The 23,364-nt window shown below is 39.9% G+C and overlaps 1 protein-coding gene across 3 annotated transcripts in view; it reads left to right on the forward strand.

Moving 5' to 3' along the window:
- tenm1 (teneurin transmembrane protein 1) overlaps positions 1 to 23,364 on the forward strand; it is a 2,412,691-nt gene that overhangs the window by 684,124 nt on the left and 1,705,203 nt on the right. Inside the window, exon 1 of one of the 3 annotated variants that reach the window (XM_043704865.1) lies at positions 20,994 to 21,010. The exons of the other annotated variants lie outside the window; for them this stretch is intronic. The gene's annotated coding sequence lies outside the window, so the exon portion shown is untranslated. Of the gene's footprint in view, positions 1 to 20,993; positions 21,011 to 23,364 lie in introns of those variants that run through there. 3 annotated transcript variants of the gene reach the window in all.

Raw genomic sequence — 23,364 nt, forward strand, 5'->3', positions numbered from 1 at the left:
TTGTCACTGGCCACTTGGGTGTTTTCCTATCTTCCTGGTGGTGGAATTTGTAAAGATTCGTAAAAAAAAAAAAATAAGCAGAGGAATGAAGGGCAGTGTTTGTCACTGGCCACCCGGGTGTTTTTCTATCTTCCTGGTGGTGGAATTTGAATAAAGATTTGTGCACTTTGTGTCTTTCACTGTGTCTCACACCTGCACACACACACCATGGGTGCTGGGGATAAAATAAGCACTACCGCACTTAGGTGGTAGTGTGGAGGTTAATTAAAAAAAAAAATAAAACAGGAGTGTCAGAAGTTCTGAGCTGGCTCTGAGGGAGCTGGATCATGTGCAAATAAAGGGTGACTTGGTGATGGGATACCAGCTACTGTGGAGTTATTGCAGTTCCTATGGCAAATCTTGGCATTTCAAGCCAGACCACAATGCATGCAGTCTGCCTTAAAGGATGCCCCTATTATTACCGATGATAGACACAGGTGATAGACAGTCCAATAACATTGATCAATTTAATGGACACTCTGTTTAAGAAGATAACTGATTCAAACATACAATTGTAACATATTTTTAAGAACGTAATTGGTAAGAGTGTTGGTATAAATTGGCACAGTATGGTAATGGAAGATTGTCTCATGTAGGATGTGACTGGAATAAGAAGTAACAACTTGCAGCAACCATCTGAAAATCTGTGGAGAACGTTGATTTGATCATGTGAAAGAAGATTTCACTGTGCTAAAGTTTCAAAGTAAATAACTTGTGCACTAATGTTTGTTAATGAATTGAAGTACTTATTCAGAAATGTTGCTTTTATTTAGCTAAGCTTGCTTAGCTTTATCCAGACGTTGCTTTTCATTGGAAATGCTGTCCTTATTAGTCAATGGTTTGAAACAAAAACTGGAGAATCCTGTGTTATCAGGAAATTTATTCAAAAATTGTTTTGTCAGTGCTGAGCAGTGAATTCAGTGGAATTCAGTAGAGGCAAAACAGAAATTTCAACGTTGTTTCCTTTTTCAAAGTGTACATCAATTTCAGAGAGAAAAACTAGACCAGCAAGCAATGAATACAGAGACAAAGAACAAGAGTCGATTTGGATCACTGAATTTTGGGCATGCCTGTTTTTCAAAGATAACCTCTGTGTTGTTGAGCCAGGGAAAGAAATAAAACAAAAGTCAAAGAGACAGCTTTCCATTGAGAGATGTTGCTGAGTGGTTTAGAAAATGCCATAGTAAGGGGCAAAACTGGTTGGGAGGAAGGAAACTAATGATTATAAGAGTAAAATAGAGGCAGAATGATAATGATCTGCATGGTTGAAAGGCACATGGTAGATTTTGATGATACATTTTATAACAGAAGCATGGCACACTTTTATCTTGTGAAGCTTCTGTTCCAATTCCCTTTCTGCCCTGAGCTGGTTGATTTCAGCCAACAGCACAGTTAATTTGAAACTTCCAAGGCTGAGTAGCTGAAAAGCAGTTAAATTCTTGCAAAAGTTTGCTACCCAGCAACCCAGATTTTGGGAGCATTTTTTAATGTGTGAATATTGTTGAGGTCAGAACCAAGCTTAGTTGTGATGCCATCTTTGAGTAGCTGATTTCACTCATGATAAATGACGGTGAGAGATGATTAAGCAGCAAACATTCTTTGAGCAGTATCTCAGCAAGAGTTAACACATTCAGTAACATAGGGGAGAACAGAAAGTCGACATTGAATTTGATTACTGCAAGTTAGTGGCTGGAAAGGGAGTTGTTAGAATAATCACAACTCAAATTTATTTAAGGTCTTTAATGGAGAAAAAAAATCCCAAGGTGCTTCACAGAAACATTCAGAAGAAAAATGGATGTTGAGTCACAGAGGATGTATAAATGCCAAAGACATTTGACAAAATACCACAAAATAGTCTTGTAAGCAAAATGAAAGCTCATGGGATTAAAGGTACAGAGGTAGTGTAAATATGAAAATGACTAAGAGACAGAAGCAAAGAGTAATGGTGCATGGTATATTTATAAGAGGTAAAAGACTGGATGTAGTGGTGTTTTTCAGGCACTGATGTTAAAGAGCACTATTTTTTTCTAGACTTAATTTGTGTATATACTCACCATCATGTGAATGACTTAGTCTTAGATATACAGGGCATAATTCCAAAGCTTGCAGATGAGTTAAATCTTGTAAATGCTTTCAATGTAAACACTGAACAGGATTGTAGCATACTTCAGGACAATGTATATTGACGATATGGACAAACACATAGTAGATGAAATTTCACCAAGAGAGATGCAAAATAATGCATTTTAATACAAAGGTTGAGGATAGGGAATCTGAACTAAGTAGTACAATTTCAAACAGGGTGCAGGTGCAGAGAGGGTTTTTAAAGATGGGAAGACAAACATATGGGATCCACAGCTTCACAAATACAACAATACAGATCAACAACAAGGAAGTAATGTTAAACATCTTATAAAAGACTAATTAACATTTGGCTGGAATGTTGCATTGGATGAAGATGAGGAGGATGCCAAGACTTTGGAGATAATGAGTGATCTCGAAATTAGAAGCATAATTTATGTGGTAAATTTGGGAAAAGATAGTGTGCCTCTTCTTAGAGCAAATAAGACGAGGAGGATATTTGGTAAAAGGGCCAAAAATCCTGGAAAACAATGGGGATGCTGTTTCTAGTGTCAGACTGGTTAGTAACCAGAGACCAGAGATGTAGGGTGAATTGGGAAAAGAATTCCGTATAACATGATTTGTTTTTGTGTGTTTCCTTTCAACACAATTTGTGATTTGGAATGTACTGCCCAAAAAGGTGGTGAAAACTAATTAAATAGCAGTAATCTCAAAAGAAAACTGGATAACATATAACCTCACTGAATACTGGCAACTTCACAATGTGGAGAGGCTAATCACCTGCTTCAAGTGTGGGAAGGGATTCACTCAATTATACAAGCTGCAGACACACCAGCAATATCTCACAGTCCCGTGACCTTTCACCTGCCCTAATTTATAAATTTGTTCTGAACATACTTCAAAAACTTTACTTCTGTCCGCCCTTCACGTTATTACTATTCCAGTGTACGATACAAGGGTAAACACATTTTTGTATAGCTGAAGATTAAACTATGGATATCTACAAGTTTGTAAGACCTAAAAAGAAGTATTTAAACTTTTTATAAAATTTGTTTATATAGCTGCAAGTGCAATAAAAAAAACTTCCTCATAATTTTATATTCAACCTCATTGTCCACTTGCTAGCATGCTATATGTTGTCAGGTGAAAAGTTCTGTCCTGGCCAATTTGTAACCTTTACTAACAGTGACTAATGTTTACAAGAGGATGGCAAGATGTCCAAATAACCTAAGCTAGTTATGTTGTTATGGTATTGGATGATTTTGCAATAATCACAGTGATCTCATTGGCAAAACCAAACAGCTCTGGGTTCTGTTTGTCCAATAAAATCATCTTACTAAAGTTCAATATGACCCAGCCTGTAAATTGCCTTCATGGAAAAGGCAAAATCTGATAGGCTAGAAGTGTGTTTGACATATTGGACGCTGCTAAATGGAGTTGCTACACTCTTGACATAATTATATTTGACAAGTTCAACTAACAGAAGGAATGGAAATTCTTCTTGGATATACATTCTTCTATAAACAGTAACTCAGTTTCCCTCTTACTTCTCTTCACTGTATTTTGTTTCCTACTATTTTTGTAGATGTTATCTTGTCTTGATCACCGCAAATTAGAATGGTTAATCCAAAAATCCACTTTCTATCTATAACACTGAAGAGTGAACATTTACAGATTATTTGGCTTTGGCAGACATGACAAAGTCCAATCCTTTCCTCAGTTGACATCCACATAAAAGATCATTTGGGTAGTGATCCGAAATGCTGATGCTTCTTCTCTGGAGATTAGTGGAGCAGTGCCAAATCCTACACTATCTGAGTTCAATTAACTCAGCAAGCCTTGAGCTCATAACTTGTGCCTTATGCAATGTATGACTGATTTAGAGGTTCCTTTTGGGCAAGATGACTACATCTTAAGAGAAACATTTTTGCTGTTCTGATTTAGGTCTAACTTCAGGCTAACAAAATTAAAGTTCCACTCTATTTCTGTGAGTCTATGGATTGAGGTTTTGCTCCCAGATTGGGATAGCACAGTTGGGACATTTATCAGCTCAGCAAACCTGGGCCAGGAGAAAGTGGCTGATAAGTTTAAATTTTTGTTCTGAGGTGGCCCCATTCTGTGGAAGTAGATTTTTTTGGAGGGGTGGGGGGCACCTGGAGGACAACCCATCTGGCATTGTGTTGATGATTAGATTAGGTTAGATTCCCTACGGTGCAGAAACAGGCCCTTCTACCCAACCAGTCCACAATGACCCTTTGAAGAGTAATCCACCCAGACCCGTTTCTCTCTGAATAATGCACCTAGCACTATGGGCAATTTAGCATGGCCAATTCACCTAGCCTGCACATCTTTGTGACTGTGGGAGGAAACCGGAGCACCCAGAGGAAACCCATGCAGACACGGGGAGAATGTGCAAACTTCGCACAGACAGGCGTCCGAGGCTGGAATCAAACCTGGGACCCTGGTACTGTGAGGCAGCAGTGCTAACCACTGAGCCACCATGCCACCCTATGCTTTAAAACAAAAGCAATAAAGCATAAGGCACCATGTGAGCTCTCACCCTCAATTTCCCCCACCTCTAACAGACTTTGCGTACCCTACCCAGACCGATCAATTCGACTGCATGAACCAATCCAATCCCCTTAACTTCAATACCCTCTCTGTCATTGCAAAAAATCAGCTTTGGTGCTGCAATTAGTTAAATTGCATATGGACATGCAAATTAGGAACAGAAGTGGCTTCTCAATCCCTTGAGCCTGCTATATCATTAAATAAGATTGTGCCTACTCTGTTCACCACACGTGCTTGCTTACCTTTGATAGTCTTTCACCCCCTACTTATCAAGAATTCATCCACTTCTGCCTTTAAAGTATTCAAAGATTCTGATTCCATCAGTTTTTTGAGGGGGAGAGTTTCAAAGACTCAAGACCCTCTGTGAGGAAAAAAAAGCATATACCTGTCATAAATGGATAAACCTTTACTGTGAGACTTCTTTAGATTCTCCTACAAGAGGAAGCATCCTTTCCACATCCACTATGTCAAGTTCCCTGAGGATCTTGTATGTTTAAAACAAGTTACCTCTTAATCTTCTAAATTCCAACAAATACACACCTTGTCTGCCCATCTTCCCTCAGGACAACTTGCCCATTCTAGGTATTAGTCTAGTGAACCTTCTCTGAATGTGTTCAAATCCACTTGTATCCTTATTTGATGAAGAAGACCAGTACTGAACAGAGAGTCATAGAGTTTTCACAGCATAGAAAGATAGCCTTTGGCTTATAGTGTTCTTGTTTGTCATTAAACATCCATCTATTCCAATCACATTTTCCTGTGCTTGGCCTTTAGCCTTGTATGCTATAGTGTTTCAAGTGCTTGTTTAAATAGTTCTTAAATGTCTTGAGGCTTCCCACATCTGCCACCCTTCCAGGCAATGAGTTCTAGATGCTCAAAATCCTCCAGCTGAAAAAATGTTTCTTAAAATTCATGTTAAACCTTTTGCTCCTTATCCTAAAACCATGTCCCTGGATTATTGACTCCTCTACTTAGGTTAACTAGAATACATTTTTTTCCCCTATCTATTCTCTCAGAATGTTGTCACCTCAAGCAGGTCCTCCATCAGCCTTTTGTGCTGAGGAAAACAACCTTAGCTTATCTGTTCTGTCTTCACAGATTAATCACTCCAACATCCTGCTGAATCTCTTCTGCCCTATCTCAAATCTTCAACTGTGGCATAACAAACATTTTATATAGCTCCATTATAACATCCTTTCTCTTCTGCTCAATGTCTTGACTAACAAAGGTAAGTATGCTGTCTACCTTCTTAGCCTGCTTATCTACCTATTCTGTTCCTTCAAGAATCTGTGGATGCACACACCATAGTCTCTCTGATCCTTTGTACTGCTTCTTGATCCTTCTATTCAACGTGTACTCTTTTGTATTGTTAATTCCCCCAAAATGCACTACTTGGAACTTTTCAGGATTAAATTTCATATGACACTGTTCACACTCTCACCAGCCTATCTATCGTCCGAAAGTCTGAGGCTTTCCCCTTTCTATTTACCACACCACGAATTTTTCTGACATCTGCAAACTGACTGACCATACCTCATTGGTTCATCTCTTGATCATGAATGTATGTAACAGCAAGCGACTCAGCACGGAATCCTGTGGTATGCCACAAACTTGCAGAGCCATTGGCCTTGATTTTTATGTCCTCGTCTACAGGAATAATGCCAGAAGACTGGACGATAGCAAATATGGTTCCCTTGTTCAAGAAGGGGAGTAGGGATAACCCTAGTAACTATAGGCCGGTGAGTCTCACTTCTGTTGTGGGCAAAGTCTTAGAGAGAATTGTAAGGGATAGGATTTATGAACAGCTGGATAGGAATAATGTGATCAAGGATAGTCAGCACGGTTTTGTTAAGGGCAGGTCGTGCCTCACAAACCTTATTGAATTCTTTGAAAAGGTGACAAAGGAGGTTGATGAGGGGAAAGCGGTAGATGTGGTATATATGGATTTTAGTAAGGCGTTCGATAAGGTTCCCCATGGTAGGCTACTGCAGAAAATACGGAGATATGGCATTGAGGGTGAGTTGGAGGTTTGGATTAGGAATTGGCTGGATGGAAGAAGACAGAGGGTAGTAGTTGATGGCAAAGTTTCTTCATGGAGTGCCGTCACTAGCGGTGTTCCGCAAGGATCTGTTTTGGGACCATTGCTGTTTGTCATTTTTATAAATGACCTGGAAGAGGAGTTAGAAGGTTGGGTGAGCAAGTTTGCGGATGACACAAAAGTCGGAGGAGTTGTTGACAGTGAGGAAGGATCTGGCAGGTTACAGCAGGATATAGAGAAGCTGCAGAGCTGGGCAGAAAGGTGGCAGATGGAATACAATGTAGCTAAGTGCGAGGTGATTCACTTTGGGAAGAATAACAAAAAGATGGGGTACTGGGCTAATGGTCGGATACTTGGTAGTGTGGATGAGCAGAGGGATCTTGGTGTCCATGTACACAGATCTCTGAAAGTTGCCACCCAAGTAAATAGTGCGGAATCTATCTCAGTTTAAACATACACAAGAACTCTGTCTCTACAGCACTCTGTGGCAAGGAGTGGGCATAGCTTTAAATTAAGGGGTGGTAGGTATAGGACAGATGTTAGGGGTAGATTCTTTACTCAGCGAGTCGTGAGTTCATGGAATGCCCTGCCAGTAGCAGTGGTGGACTTTCCCTCTTTATGGGCATTTAAACGGGCATTGGATAGGCATATGGAGGATAGTGGGTTAGTGTAGGTTAGGTGGGCTTGGATCGGCGCAACATCGAGGGCCAAAGGGCCTGTACTGTGCTGTATTTTTCTATGTTCTATGTTCTAGTCACACACTCTGACCATTATCATCTGCTTCCTGCCACTAAGCTATTATTTTTGTCAAATTGCACTGGATCACATGATCAAGAGCATTATTGAAGTCCATGCAGATCGACTGCATTAAACTCATCTATTCATCTCATCACCACCTCAAGAAATTCAATCAATAGTAAACCGTGTCATTAAAAAAAAAAGAGCATAGGTACACAATGAAAAGAAAATTCACACAAAATATAAAAAGGAATGCAAAAGGCTTCTATAAGTATATAAAGTGACTTATGGTCCACTGGAGTATCAGACGCAAGTGTTTATAATGGGGAACACAGAAATTGCAGAAACGCTATAACAAAATTGTGCCTCAGTTTTCGCAGTAGAGGATACTAGAACCATCTCAATAGTAACAGGAAATGCAGAGATTAAAGAAAAGAAGGAACTTCAAACAATTATCATTACTCGGAAAAAAATACTGGTCAAGGTTTGAGTAGATTGGTAGCTCAGGTGCCGATTGTCGTAATTGTGGGGAAAAGGAATAACCGTAACCGTCAACTGGAGGCAGCAAGAACGGAACCAAATAAATTCCATTAGATACAGTATAGCAGCACTTCACAGGAGGCTCCAAAGCACTGAAGATGTCACCTAGACAGGGGACGAAATGACTGCAAATCAACTTCTCAGCTCGACAGACATACTTACAACTATGAGAAAAGTACTGAGCAAACCTTTAGGATTGAATGCAGACAAGTCACCAGGGCCTGATGGGATTGAATGCAGACAGGTTACCAGGTCACCACATCCTAAGGTCTTAATGGAAGTGGATCCACTGGTTATAATATTCCAAACTTCCCTGAATGCAGGAAACATTCCTATGGATAGGAAAAATACTATATAACACCCTTATTTACAAATGGAGGAAAGCAGAAAATAGGAAACTAGACCAATTGGTCTAACATTGGGAAATGTGAGAATCCATTATTCAGGAAAGTCAAAACAAAATCCATCAGAGTCAGTATGGTTTTATGAAGGCTAAATCAGTTTTTGATTAATTTACTGGACTTCTTTAAAGATGTACTAAGCAAAATGAATAATAGGGATGCTGTAGATGAAGTATATGTGGCCTTCCATGAACCATTTGTCAAGGTGCAGCCCAACAGTTATACACAAGTTAAGATCAAATGAGGTTGAAGGCAGTTTTTTAACTTGGACAGAGAATTAGCTAGGGTCAAGATTAGAGTGCTGGAAATGTACAGCAGGTCAGGCAGCATCTGAGGAGCAGGAACACTGGCAGTTCAGGCACGCGCCCTTTATCAGGATTTTCCTGCTCCTCGGATGCTGCCTGACCTGCTGTGCATTTCCAGCACCACTCTAATCTTGACTCTAATCTTCAGCATCTGCAGTCTTCACTTTCACCCAGAGAATTGGCTAATCAAGCAGAAAGTCAGGATAAATGAGTCTTTTTCTGGTTTGTAAGATGTAACTAGTGGGGTACCACGGTTTATTCTCAGCCCCCAATTAGTTACAATCTGTATTAATAACTTGGATGCAGAATTAGAAGGTACCAGAGCCAGGTTTACAGATTGCAGTAAAACAGCTGGGAAAACAAGTTGTCGTAAAGAAATAAGAAACTTACAAATCGATATGAATAGGACATGGGCCAGATTTGGCAGATAGAGTTGTACATGAATAAGTACGAAGTTGTCATTTTTGGTTGAAGAATAGAAAAGCAACTTATTATTTAAATAGAGAGAAACCTGAGAGTGCTTTAGTGCTGAAAGATCATGTCACTGTGCATGAATGATAGAAGTCTACTGCAGGCACAGTAGTTAATAAGGAAGGCAACTGGAATTTTAGTATTTATTGCTGAAAAAATAGAGTATAAAAGGAGGGAAGTGTTGCTGCAACTGTACGAGGCATGAGTCAGACTCCATCTGGAGTTTTATGTACAGTTTTGGTACCCTTGTTTGAGGAGGGATATAAATGCATTGGAGTTAGTTCAGTGAAAGTTCATGTGGTTGATTTTGGAGATGAGGAGGGATTTGTCTTATGAAGACAGCTTGAGCAGTTTAGAAGAATGAGAGACTGAAGTATATAAGATACTAAAGGGATTTAACAAAGTTGACAAAAAGAGGATGTTTCCATCTGTAGGACAATCATGAATGAGAGGTAATTGTTTTCGGAAAAGGGGTTTAAATCAGAAATGAGGAGAAGCTACTTCTCTCAATTCGTTACCCAATCTGATGGTAGATTTGGGAAATTAAGTGAATTTAAGGAGGAGATAAATCCTTTTGATTAGTAATGAATTGAAGGATTATGGAAGCAGGTAGAAAAGTAGGGGCGAGATTAGATCAGCCATGATTACCTTGAATGACAGAAAAGGTGGAGGGGCTAAAATTGCCCCTTATGAGAGATCAGGCCCCAGGAAGAGTGGGGAGGAGAAGAGATCAGGACCCAGGAAGAGGGGAGGAAAGGAGAGATCAGGATCTGGGTTGGGAGGGGAAGATCGTAACTTGGATGAGGGAGGACAGGATCAGGATGGGAGGAGATTAGAACTGGATGAGGAGATTGGGACCTAGGAAGGTGGAGTGAGAGAGTACATTAAAACCCACCACTTTTCTCATTACAAAATTTCAAATGCTTCCCTGTGCATGCACAGTGTTGCATTTGTGGATGATATCAAATGTAATTCCACATCATAATATTTTATATTTGCACATGTGTGTTCCTGGAGCAACCATCAAAAAGAATGGTTGGTATTCAATGCAAGTGAAGTTAAATTGAGAAATGAAGAAATTTTGCTACAAATGTATTGAGGTTTGGTGAAACTGCACCTGAAATTATGCATATGCTTCTGATTTCCTTATCAAAAGAATGGTATAGTTGATATGGAAGGTGTACAACAGATATTCACCAGACTAATCCCCGTGATTGCGGGCTGTTTTTTAATGAGGAGAGATTTAGGAATCTGAGCCCATATTTCTGAGAGTTTCAAGGAATCAAATGTGCTCTTACTGAAACTTCGGACCTTTTCACAGTTTAACAGTGTTGATGGAATTGGGATGATTCCTGGAATATCGAGAATCGGTGATATAATCTCAGAATAATCCCATTTAAAACTGGGATGAGGGGGAATCATTTCACACAGAGGGTAGTGAATCTTTGAAATTGTTTAATCTAGAGACCTGTGGAAATACAATCATTGAACATGTTCAAGATTGAAATTAATAGATTTCTGGTGATTAATGTGAGCAAAGGATAAAGAGAAAGTGCAGGAAAGTGGCATTGAGGTGGATGATCTAATCAAATCTTCAAATAGGCTTGATGTACTGAATAATCTACTTCTATTCCTGTGTTTGTGTGGTACATGGTGACTGTTGAAAGTCATTGATTATGAAATTAATTACATATTATTAATAGCAATATAATCAATCTACATTGTTACAACTATCTTAAAGGATTTCATTCTATGAAATATTTTCCATTAGAAATCTGTTAAATTGTTATTATAAATGAAATAGATTAATCTGATTAATTTTAACAATGCAGCTATTAGCATAATCATTAGTGAATAGATTTCAACACTAAAATTTCCATTCCAGATTTTCAAAATTAGCATTTTTCTCTAATCAATTTACGGCTAAATAAAAAACTGATTCTAATTGCATCAAATTAAATGGATCAGGAGCCATTTATTTTTTAAAAATGGTAGAGTGGAAGCCTCTAATATTTAGCACAATGCAAGTGAAAGTGGAAGCAAGCAGTAAAATATAGCAAATTAAAATTTGTCGAGCATCTCACTAACAAACATCCAAAGAATTACTTTGAAATGCAGTAGCATTTTTTTTATCAGAGTGATATCCTCCAGCAAGTTAATTGTACAAATATCCATTGGATCTGTTTTTCCTGTTTGTTGGATCAGGAAGAAATATTGGACCCACAAATTACTAAAATGTAAATTTAGAAATACTATCAGGGGAAAATATTTGCTCAGAATAGTAATAAATCTTTGGAATAATCTACTAAGCAAGGTAATAGTGGAAGTGTACTGAGGTTATTTAAAATGCAGTGAGATGCCATAATGGGAGAGTTAATGTACGCAAGAGATGAGCTTTGATGGCTCTGGTGACTTTTGTATTCTTGACTTCCCCTTTATACATGAATGCAATCATCATTCGGGACACAGCAAGAAAGTCCAGAGTAACATTTAGCAGGAGCCAGCTTGTCATTTTTAATGTCATCAGCCGACTCCCCTGCCACCTTTTAAAATCCCACTCTCCATGTTGATTGAGAGACCTGTCAGGAACCTTTATTTTCCCAGTGCTACTCTTTGCAGTTTGGCCACATGCCAACTCCAATACTGTAGGAAGCAGCTAAACAGTGAGAAAGAAATGCAATATAAAAGGGGAAAAGGAGATAAAGAGAAAGGTAAATAAAACAAAAATATGTGAGGGAGAGAAAAAATTAAAATGAGGATGGCGTGAAATAAAAATGGGAAAGAAAAAAAATGCAGTAGAGGGAAGAGAGAAAAAAACATAGACAAATTAAAGATGCAAAGGAAGGTGAGACTTCTCACAAACTTGTAAGGTATATTTTAATGCATCCCAACAAGCAATCTAATCAATTCATTTTCTGCAGTTAACCTGTCTGTGGTGTTTTAAGTTCTTATGCTTCCTTACCAGCCATCCTTTTAGGCTTCTCTGGTATAGCTGCATTCACATCCTTGCAATAAAGGGTTCTAACTATGGGTGGCATCATTATGAATGAAAACATTAACAGTCACAATCAAGAAACCTGCATCATGAGTAGGAACACAATTTTCCTTGCAGTAGCATAGGACTTATGTCAATATGGAAATAAACCATGAGCATGGACACAAAATGCATGTCCAGCACCCTCAATGTGTGATTTATTAAGAAATGGTAGATTGCATTGGTCAGAATGCTTCTCAAGGCTAATTATTTCCTCCAACTTGAAAAAATACAAATTCAAAGATAAATAATCTTGGACTCATCAATAAAAGAACCCAGTAGGACTCCTCTTCAGATTAAACAAGGCTCATTTTCGACTCCAAACTTTTCTCTCTCCACAGATTCTGCCAGATCTGCTGACTTTCTCAGTACTTTCTTTTAATATTTCCAATGTCCACAGTGTTTTGCTTTTACTGAAGAGAACCCAGTTGTCAATGTAAGAAAGCAATGAACAATGAGTGAAAGCAAAAATTGCAGATGCATTTCATAACTTCCAAAATATTTAAATTATTTAACTTTTATCATCAGGTTTTGTTAGAACTCCAGAATGATATTAGTTAGCGCTAATGACTTTTGATTATATTTGAAGGTGTTCCACCACAAAGAACCAATAATCGTAACTTCATGAATAAATAATAAATCTTAACAACTCGGGTACATTAAACTGATACAGATTAACTTCCCAGGTGGTGACAGTTGGACTCATTTTCCTTTGTAGGTTTTTGTTCCTTAAATGAATATAAAATCAGGATAAATGTGGTTGTCTACTGGCACCTATTTTAATCTCATTTCCTAATTTTTCTTCATCAGTTCTCTCCTATATCTGCACAGTTTTCTGTTTTAACATCCTATTTTCAGATTTGACTAAATCACTCAAACTGAATTTCAATTTTATTTTTATAACCACTGTCTCTAAGATGCTATTATTTCTAACATTGCATGGCATAAATCTTTTAGGCAGGAGCAGCAATATATTTTGAGCAGTCAAGAACACAACACATCCATTTCTCACTTTACTGTGAAATATTCATACTCTTGTACCATTGTAGTGCCACCATAGCCAAAGGATAAACCTGTGAGATCAATTTGTTTTTGTTGTGTTTCCTCTGTTAGTATTATGTCTGTTAAATTAGATTGCATTTGTTTTAAATACATATTTATATGGTTTCTGTCTAATTTGGGCTTACTTGTTTTGCAAGTAGTTTATTACATGATTGTGAAAGGGAATGGGGTATAAAAGTAGGGAGGTTTTGCTAAAATTTAGGCCCTAGTCAGGCCATGGAAGGAATACTGTGAACAAGTTTGGACCTCTCATCGTAAGAAAGCTATTCTGGCATTGGAAGCAGCCCAGAGAAAGGTCGCTCGGCAGATACCAGGTATGGAAGAAGTATCTTATGAGTAGCTTGGGCCTGTACTCATTGAATTTTGAAGAATGAGAGGTAACCTCATTGAATCACATGAGATTCTGAGGAGACTTGATAGAACATATGTGGAAAAGTTGTTTCACCTTGTGGGAAAATCTAGGGTCAGAGGGCATCACCTCAGAGTAAGGACTTGCACATTTAAGACAAAGATGAGGAGGAATTTCTTCCCTCAGAGGTAGTGAATCTGTGGAATTCTTTACAATGGAGAGCTGTAGAGATTGGGTTATTAAGTATATTGAAGGCTGTTGCAGACAGATTTTTAATCGGTAAGGGAATCGGGGGTCAGAAGGAAAAGGCTGGAAAGATGAGTTCAGGATTATCAGATCAGCCATCATCTCATTGGTTGGTGGAACAAACTTGATGGGCTGAATGGCCTACTCCTCCTCTTATATCTAATGGTCTTTTTCAAGTTATATTTAGGGCAAAATTTTCTCATCCTGAATTTTGCTGACGAGAAGTAGAATAATGAAACAAATGGTGCCAATGACATGCATGGAGGTAATTTGCCACTCTTCCATGCTCTGATCCCTTTCCAAGAATGGGATTGGGGGAAAAGTGTCGCACGACCAGGAACATGAAATTGTCCGCTCATTAAATAGGCAAATTAAAGTCATGAGTGAGGTTGCTCAGAGCTGGCTTTCTGACCACTCAAGATGTTCATGGGATTGATCATCTATGAGGTGAAGCTGACTGGCTGCAGTTTGGATAAAATAAGGATGGTAACACTGAAGCAGGTGTATTCAATGCAGAACAGTGAAATGTGAAACAAAAATGAGCATATATAACTGAGCAGAAAGAAAATGTTATGAATCAACCTTTCATTCATTAAGACCCAGTTCTTTTTATCCATTCATGGGGTAAGGGCTTCGCTGGCTAGGCAGCATTTATTGCCCATTCCCAATTATCCAGAGGGTAGTTAAGGGTCAACTACACTGCTGTAGGTTCAGAGTCCCGTGTAGGCCAGACCAGATTTGGATGGTAGTTTCCTTCCCTCAATGACATTAGTGAAGCAGATGGGTTTTCCAAAGAATCGACAACAGATGCACGGTCATCATTAGGTACTCAATTCCAGATTTGTTTTTAAAAAATTGGATTTGATTCCACAATCTGCCATGACAGGATTCGAGTCTGGTACCCAGAATATTATCTGGGTCTCTGGATTCACTCCAGTGTTAATAACACTAGGCCATCACCTCCCCAGACAGCTTCATCAATGCTGGCTCATTGAGAGTAGAATCTGGTCCGCTTCCCTGGGGTCCTGCCTCCATTTCTGCCGTGTCCAGCCATTAACTGGGTAGCAAATCCATCGCGAGGGTCATTAAAATTCTGATGCCTTGAAAATCGTGCTTCATGCAGTGTTTGTGGGTGTGCAGTTTTTCCACCCAGAATCAAACACACCTCATAAATCCTGCCTCCATTGGGAAAATCTGGCACCTGAAGTCTAATTTCAAATTTTTTCAATACTTTTGGCAGAGTTAATATTTTCAAGTTATGTGACATTATGTACAAAAAATTTATATGGTTGCTGTTAATTGTCATCCACAAATTTGTGTGGATAAGAGATTCAAAAATAGAGGGTGGATGTTGGAGCTTATTTTCTTGCAAAATGATAAAATAGTGCCAAGGTTGACTCTTATTTCAATGCAGCATTAAAATGTTCCAATGATGATTCTGAATTTTAATTGAATGCATCACTTTGTGTACAATTTGGATAAAGAAAATAGTCAAAATCACAAGACTAATCTTTTAATACAAAGTACATGTAAAAAGGCCATATACATTGTTCAATTTTCTTGATTCTGTCATGGTGTGTGCTCATTACTGCAATGCCAGCATCTGCCCTTGAATTGATGACTTGCCCTCATTGTCCTTGAACTGAGTGGCTTGCTGAGCTATTTCAGAGGATAGTTAAGAGTCAACCACATCACTATGGAACTGGAGTCACCTGTACGCCAGACCAGTTGAAAAGGCAAATATTCTTCCCTTGGTGAACCAGATGGATCTTTTCAACAATCTGTAGTAATTTCATGGCACTACTGCTCATATTTTCTAGATTTATTAATGTAATTCAAATTCCACCAATTCAGATTTAAACCTGAGCGATAATCTGGGTGTTTAGATTACTACTGTGATGATTTACCAGGAAGTCACAATCTCCCCGCCCTATTTAAGGAAAAAGGTGACATATTTCCCCAGTGTAATTTTTAGTTTAAAGTGAAAAAAGGATTCACTCATTATATTTCTGGTTGTGGAAATAGTGCCGTACCTTTTAAGGAAGTATTAACTAACATTATTTTCATTTTGCATTGATCTGATAACAAGTCTCTGTTTCACACAGCCAGCAATCCTCCTGGTGTTCTAATCTCAGTTAGAGTAATAATTATTTTTAAAGAGATCAAATAAAATGTTAAACTGCAGATTTTGAAAAGCAGTCTGGAATGCTTTTTTGGAGAGTTCTGTGTGAAATCTTGGGTGACTGGATTTTCTATTTGTGTTTTCTTTGTTAGCAGTAGCTCTTAGCTGACTCAATTAGTTTTAAATCAATCAGAAAATTTATGCTATCGCCACATTCCTGCTCGTCTGGGTGGGCTTCACTTCTATCACTGTGTAATTAGTACTAATTTATGGATGATTGGCTTAGTGTAACATTGTTTCTGTTGCACTTTACGACATAAAATTACTTTCTGTATAATCACACTGTTTTCATTCCTGTGGGTCCTGATGTTTTCAAACATCAGGCTGTTTTAGAGGGAAGGTAGATGTGGTCCATGTGAATCAATATTTACTTGTCTGCTCCTCTCCTGCAGAGAAATGTTTGGAATATATTGCTTCCTTTCTCAGAGGTCAGGTTTTTGCTGCATTCATTGTTGTAAAAGAGGAAGGAGAGATCCTGGAAGGGGAGAAAACTGGAAATAATGGCAGCAGGAGATGCCAATGATCATTTGGAAATTGTAGGCTAGTTCTGCACTCATTTACTAGAAGTGAGAGTCAGCAAAACTAGCAATGTCACCACTAATACTGCCGATTAGCCTCAGAATGCTGGTAATGGTGCCTACAAAACTGATGATGGTTATAAATGTTACATTTACAAAAATTGGGCAGAATTTTATAGGAGTATCAATGAAGTGTGCTGTGGTGACATTTGTGGCAGAGTCACACAAGAAGTCCAGTGAGGCCCATCTTAACATCAGACACAACTCATTGAATCTTTTATGCATCTGCCGAAGCAAGGTTCTCACTAAGGAGCAGTGAGGTACCAATTAAGGGGATTTATAGCTTGTTGCACAACTCTCCTCATTAATATTCAGTTTTCTACCTTACCAAATCGACTGGAAAAGCTGGATGCTGAGAATTCTTGACATGGAAACCAGAGTGGATAGCTGGAGACTTCAGCTTGCTGTGTGCTTCAAATGATCTCCATGTTGGACACCAGGCACCAACATCTCAGGGCATGCTCACGGGATACTGCACCTCATGGCTCACTGGCCACCAACACCCTGTGTTCACTAACAATGGAATCCAATGTCTGCCGGCGATTATGCATCATTATGGCACACTCCTGTCCACTCAGAGTACATTTCTACACTTACGCATGGTCTGCAGCGATGACTATCACTGTCATGCTGCAGCAAGGACACTGTGCCATAAGGGACATTTAGCTAGCTTATGAATTGGACTAGTCTGCATCTCCGATACCAATATAGGAGTTTGTACACTCAGAGCGGTCAGAATCAGAATGCTTCCAAAAAAGGAACTAACCTACCACTCTTCTTCACTCTTTCTGCCTTACTGTGTGCTGTTTTCATCTTGGACTGAGAGAGAGGTAGATATTAAAGGAGATACACCACCATTACAGTAGGGGAGGTGTCCCACCAAGTGAGTCAGCAGTGCAAAGGATGTGTTGTGTTAGTGGTATTGGGGTTGGGGTCAGTGATAGCGAATACAGGAAGATCTTTCAGCCAATAGAAAGACCGGTACAGCATGAACCTCTTTCATTGCTCAGTCCTTTGTGTTTAGGAGTTGGGAAGTCATGTTGAGATTGTATAGGACATTAGTGAGGCCTCTTCTGGAATACTGTGTTCAGTTCTGGTCACCCAGTTATAGGAAAGACATTTTTAAACTGGAAAGGGTTCAGAAGAGATTTACCAAGATGTTGCTGGGTATAGAAGGTTTGAGTTATAAAGAAAGGCTGGATAGATTGGGACTTTTCTCACTGGAGCAGAGAAAGGTGAGGGATGATCTAATTGAAGTCTGAGAGATATGGATAGAGTTAGTGGTAGTTGTCATTTCCCTAGAATGGGGGATTTCAAGACTAGGAGGCAGATTTTTAAGGTGAGAGGAGAGAGATTTAAAAAAGATAAAAAGCAATTTTTTTATACACAGGGTGGTTCACCTGTGGAATTAACTTCCTGAGAAAATGGTAGATGCTGGTAGAATTACAATGTTTAAAAGTGTGATGATGCTGTTACTTTAAAAAGGTCATTTTGTCTTGGTTTCTTTCAAGAGAGGTCGTAAAGGCAGAGGTACCAAAGAGTCGAGGAAGAGGCGAGTTCAACAACAGAAAGGGAGTAGTCAGTTCTCTCTATTCAGGTTTTTACTAGTTTATTTTAGCGGTAGCATTCACAAGATGTGTGCATCCAGGAGTGTTGCAAGCTTCAGTACAGAACTCCTCTGACCTTCATCTGAAATCTGTAAAAATCTGTTTGAGTTTACCATTTTACCAAGGAGTGTGTTTGTGGGAAGTTGCTGTATGGAACAGTTAACATAGAACATAGAAAAGTACAGCACAGAACAGGCCCTTCGGCCCATGATGTTGTGCTGAGGACTATTCCTAATCTAAAATAAAATAACCTAACCTATGCACCTCTCAATTCACTGCTGTCCATGTGCATGTCCAGCAGTTGATTAAGTGTCATTGGCAAATTTGTGTCATTGGCAAATTTACTAATGACTCTGCTTCCACCACCACCGCTAACAACACATTCCATGCATTCACAACTCTCTGCATAAAGAATCTACCTCTGATGTCTCCTCTATACTTTTCTCCTAATATCTTAAAACTATGACCTCTTGTGCCAGTCAATCTTGCTGTGAGGAAAAGTCTCTGGCTATTTACTCTATCCATGTCTCTCATTACCTTGCATACCTCAATCAGGTCACCTGTCTTCCTCCTTCTCTCCAGAGAGAAAAGTCTGAACTTAGTCAACCTCTTTTCATAAGGCAAGCCCTCCAGTTCAGGCAGCATCCTGGTAAATCTTCTTTGCACCCTCTCCAAAGCCTCCATAACTTTCCTATAATAGGGTGACCGGAACGAAACACGTAATTCCAAGTGTGGTCTCACCAGGGTCTTGTAGAGCTGCAGCAAAACCTCACAGCTCTTAAACTCAATCTCCTTGTTAATGAAAGCCAAAACACCAGCTGCTTTTTTAACAACCCTATCCACTTGGGTAGCAACTTTGAGGGATCTATGCACTTGAACACCAAGATCCTTCTGTTCCTCCACACTGCAAATATCCCTGTCTTTAAACCTATGTTCAGCCTTCAAGTTCGACCTTCCAAAATGCATCACTTCACATTTATCCTGGTTGACCTCCATCTGCCATTTCTCAGCCCACCTCTGCGTCCTGTCTATGTCACACAGCAGCCTGAAATAGCCCTCGATACTATCAATAGCAACCTTTGTGTCATTGGCAAATTTACTAACCCGCCCCTCAACCTTCTCAAAAACTACAAAGAGCAGAGGCCCAAGAACAGAGCCCTATGGGACACCACTCATCACTGACCTCCAGGCAGAATACTTTCCATCTTCAACCACTCTCTGCCTTCTGTCAGCCAACCAATTCTGAATCCAGACAGCCAAATCTCCCTGTGTCCTAACTTTATGAATGAGCCTACCATGGGGAACCTTATCAAATGCCTTGCTGAATTCCACATCTACTGCTTGAGCTTCATCAACCTATCTCGTCACCTCCTCAAAGAACTCAATAAGATTTGTGAGGCATGACCTGCCCCTCACAAAGCCATGCTGACTGCCTTTAATCATGCTATGCTTTTCAAAATAATCATAAATCTTATCCCTCCGAATTCTTTCTAAAACCTTGCTGACCACAGACTTGAGACAATAAGTAGCAATTGTTACTGTATCGGGTCCGATATTCTAAATTCTGTTTTCTTTTGCTCGTATTTCAACTGGAGGGTTTAAATAAATTCTGTTTTGCTTAAGGCCAAGTGGTTTGACCAACTGTATCACACCTGGAATATTTACTTCACATTGGCTTAGCTACCTTCTTAAAATACTTTGAGGGGGTCTGGCGTGGTCCATACCAAAAAGACATTTTGATAGATACACAAATAGGAAAGGTTTGGAGGGATATAGGCCAGGAGCAGGCAGGTGGGACTAGTTTAGCTCAGGATTATGTTGGATGTGACTGGTTGGACCAAAGGGTCTGTTTCCATGCTTTATGACTGTATAGTGGGTGATAGAGTGAGTGTGAGATATCAGAGAGAAAGTAGTGGCAGATGTACTGTGGAATGGATCTTCTTGCAACATTGCTGAGCACTCCTCTGCACTAACCCAGGTGGCAACCTCATGCCAAGCTGACATAGTCTGGATGTGTGGCCTCTTCTGTTAATTTTGGGGGAACAGGGCTTCCCACCTCTGCACCATCCCAATCAGTAGGATCTCTACCTCCCTACCCACAAAACATGGCACCAAATTTCCCTGTCTGTCATGTCTGGGCAAAATGTCATGACCCATACATGGCAACACCAGACTCTCAGTGCTTACCTGTGCATAATGGCCTTCTAAAGATGGCACTACTCCCAGGGATAATTGTCAATAATGGGATAATCTAGCAGTGACAAGTTATACCAGGAATATGATAAAATGAGGTTAAAATCAAATAATGGGATGTTTTGGGGCAGGGTAGATAGTTAATGATATGAGCTTGGTAAGAAGTTGCAAGAAAATTCGATAGGCCTTATAGCAAAAGCATCTCTGAATACTTGATGCAACCAGCACTCAGCAAAAAGATTCAACTTGTTATTTTTTCTGGTTTATCTGGTGGTATGTATTCCCAGTGCATCCCAGTGCAATTATAAATGCTTTCTGATCTGACTGTTCAGAGGTGTTGTGACGTACCTCTGGAGTAGGTGGGACTTGAAGCCAGGCCTCCTAGTCCAGAGGTAAGCTGGTGCATTTATATTCATTTCTCTCAAATTGTTATAACACACAACTGAATAGCTCTTTCCCACACCAAATCATCCATGTGCTTTTCCTCTATTATCTGTCACCATTAAAATCACCTGTGTTTTAGATTGATCAAAGAACATGCAACACCTGGCAAGAACAATTCAGATAACCAAAGGTGAGGAAGCTGATGCATTTGTAGGTATTTTTAATTAACTTTCCAGGGGTGTTATGTCTGAAATTTGTGGGACTTGAACCCGGGTCTCCTGGGTCACTACCAAAGCCCCCCTTGCCACTCCTGGTGCATTTGCGTTTTTATGTTTTAATCAACCAGTTTGGAATGTTACTACATGATAGTAGTAGTAGTAGTAATAGTCAGTAGGAGTACACAGGACTCAAACCCAGGATTCCTGGCTCAGAGGTAGGGACACTGCCATTGTGCCACAAAAGCAGTTCTGTGTATTTATATCTATTGTCTCATCAAACTGTTCAGAGATATTATTACACAGTTCTGGAGTAAGTGGGATTTGAACCCAGGTCTCCTGGCTCAAAAGTAGGGACACTAACTCTGTGCCATAAAAAGGCCCCAAAGTAGTTAGTTATTCTTCTTTTCAAAATTCAGCCTTTTTTAAATTCAAAGATGTTATTACACACTGCTGGAGCAAGTGGGATCTGAACCCAGGTCCCTTGGTCTAGGAGGTAGGGAGGTAAAAACAATGACTGCAGATGCTGGAAACCAGATTCTGGATCAGTGGTGTGCTAGGAGGTAGGGACTCTACCTCTGTACCACAAGAGGGCCCTCAGTGTATTTATACATTACAAGTGAGAATTAGCTGATGTCATTAACTATCTGACAGCACACAATCCTTCGCTGATTTGTTTGAGTGTGTGAATGAAATATGTCTTACATAAAATAATCAAGACACTGCAGAAGAATTTGCTGATTATTGTAGTGATTCCACTGATGAAGTTGAAGGTGATTGCATAGAGCTGAATCTTAAGGGTTTTTTTAGTTGAGTGTCAGATTCATTGAATTTCTTTCCGTGAAGCTGAACAACTTTTAATTCTGCATCTCTCCAAACTCACCTCATCAACTAGCTACCCCACACTAAGCTACCCCTTCCATTCAATTCTACCACCCATCACACCAAGAACAACTCACCAATGCTGCAATATCCTGAAATGGATGTGTGATCCCTGGCACTAGCATCATATTTAAAACATTGCTTTGACAAGCAGTGTCTGTGTAGATCTGCTCCATTTGCCCCAGCTATTGCAGAGAAAGCATCCACTTTGTGGGCATGTAGCTGGAGATCCTGTTGGTGCAGAAGTCAGGTGTTCCCATCCCCCAGATCTGCTAGTGGAGGCCACAGCACTGGACCGTGGCAACCTGGCCCCAGGTTAACCCTGGGTCAGTGTGGTCACTGCTGTCTGTAGGGGTGCACAGCAATGTAGGAAGAAGGCCAGTGACCTGTTTCATTCCACCAGTGTCATTGCCACTATCTTCTCTCTGATACCTCTCATTCACTCTGTCTCTTGCCATTGTATCCATTTCCCACCCAGGTTCATGCTCTAACACTATCAGTATTGCAATCAATATCATTCCTCATTCACTCTGATCCATGACTGATGCTGTGTACTCTCTGTAAGTTTGCTAACTCACTTACAACACAAGCCTGCCAGCACCACCAAACATCATTTCCTGTGACACCTGCCTCTTTCTCACTGCATGAGGAAACCAACCCACAACAGGACAGAAAGAGTCTAGACAGATTTTGCGTTGCTCAAAATTCAGCTCCTCACCCTTTCGAGGAGATAATCCTGACGCTGACTGCCCTGAGCAGCTGACTGACCTTGTACAAGTTCCTAGACCAATATCAGAGGTTTCCCTTGACTTACTGTGCCCGATACTACTATTACACATGGGACACCATCCCCCATGTGCACGACAGGTACTCATGTGACTCGTCCAGCATTGTCTATCTCATGTAATGCAGGCAAGGATACCCGAGGCATGATAAATTGGCAAAACCATGCATCTGCTATGACAATGGATGAATGGATTCCATGCAACAATCACCAGACAGAGTTGTTCCCTCCCAATGAGGGGACACATCAGCGATCAAGGATGTTTGTCCTCGGATCTTTGAGTGAACGTCCTTCAAGGCAGACTTTGGGATACACAACAACACAGACTCTCAGAGGCTGATAGCCAAGTTCGGTACCCATGAGGATGACCTCAACCAGAATCTTGGGTTCATGTCACACTACTGGTGGCCCCAACCACAGTATACACACTCACACACACATTCAAACACCAGCTCACATACACACACATTCTCACACACAAACACACTCACAAAGACTCTCTCTCGTACATACATTCTCTCACACACAAACACACACGCTCACACTCATCTGCACGTTCTCACAGTCATGTACTCCATCATATGTGTGCACACACTCTATCAAGTATGTACATACATGCATGCACTCTCTCTCTCTCTCTCTCTCTCGCTGTCTCTCTGTCTC

This window comes from Chiloscyllium plagiosum, chromosome 15, assembly GCF_004010195.1.
Source record: "Chiloscyllium plagiosum isolate BGI_BamShark_2017 chromosome 15, ASM401019v2, whole genome shotgun sequence".
Classification (NCBI taxonomy): Eukaryota; Metazoa; Chordata; class Chondrichthyes; order Orectolobiformes; family Hemiscylliidae; genus Chiloscyllium; species Chiloscyllium plagiosum.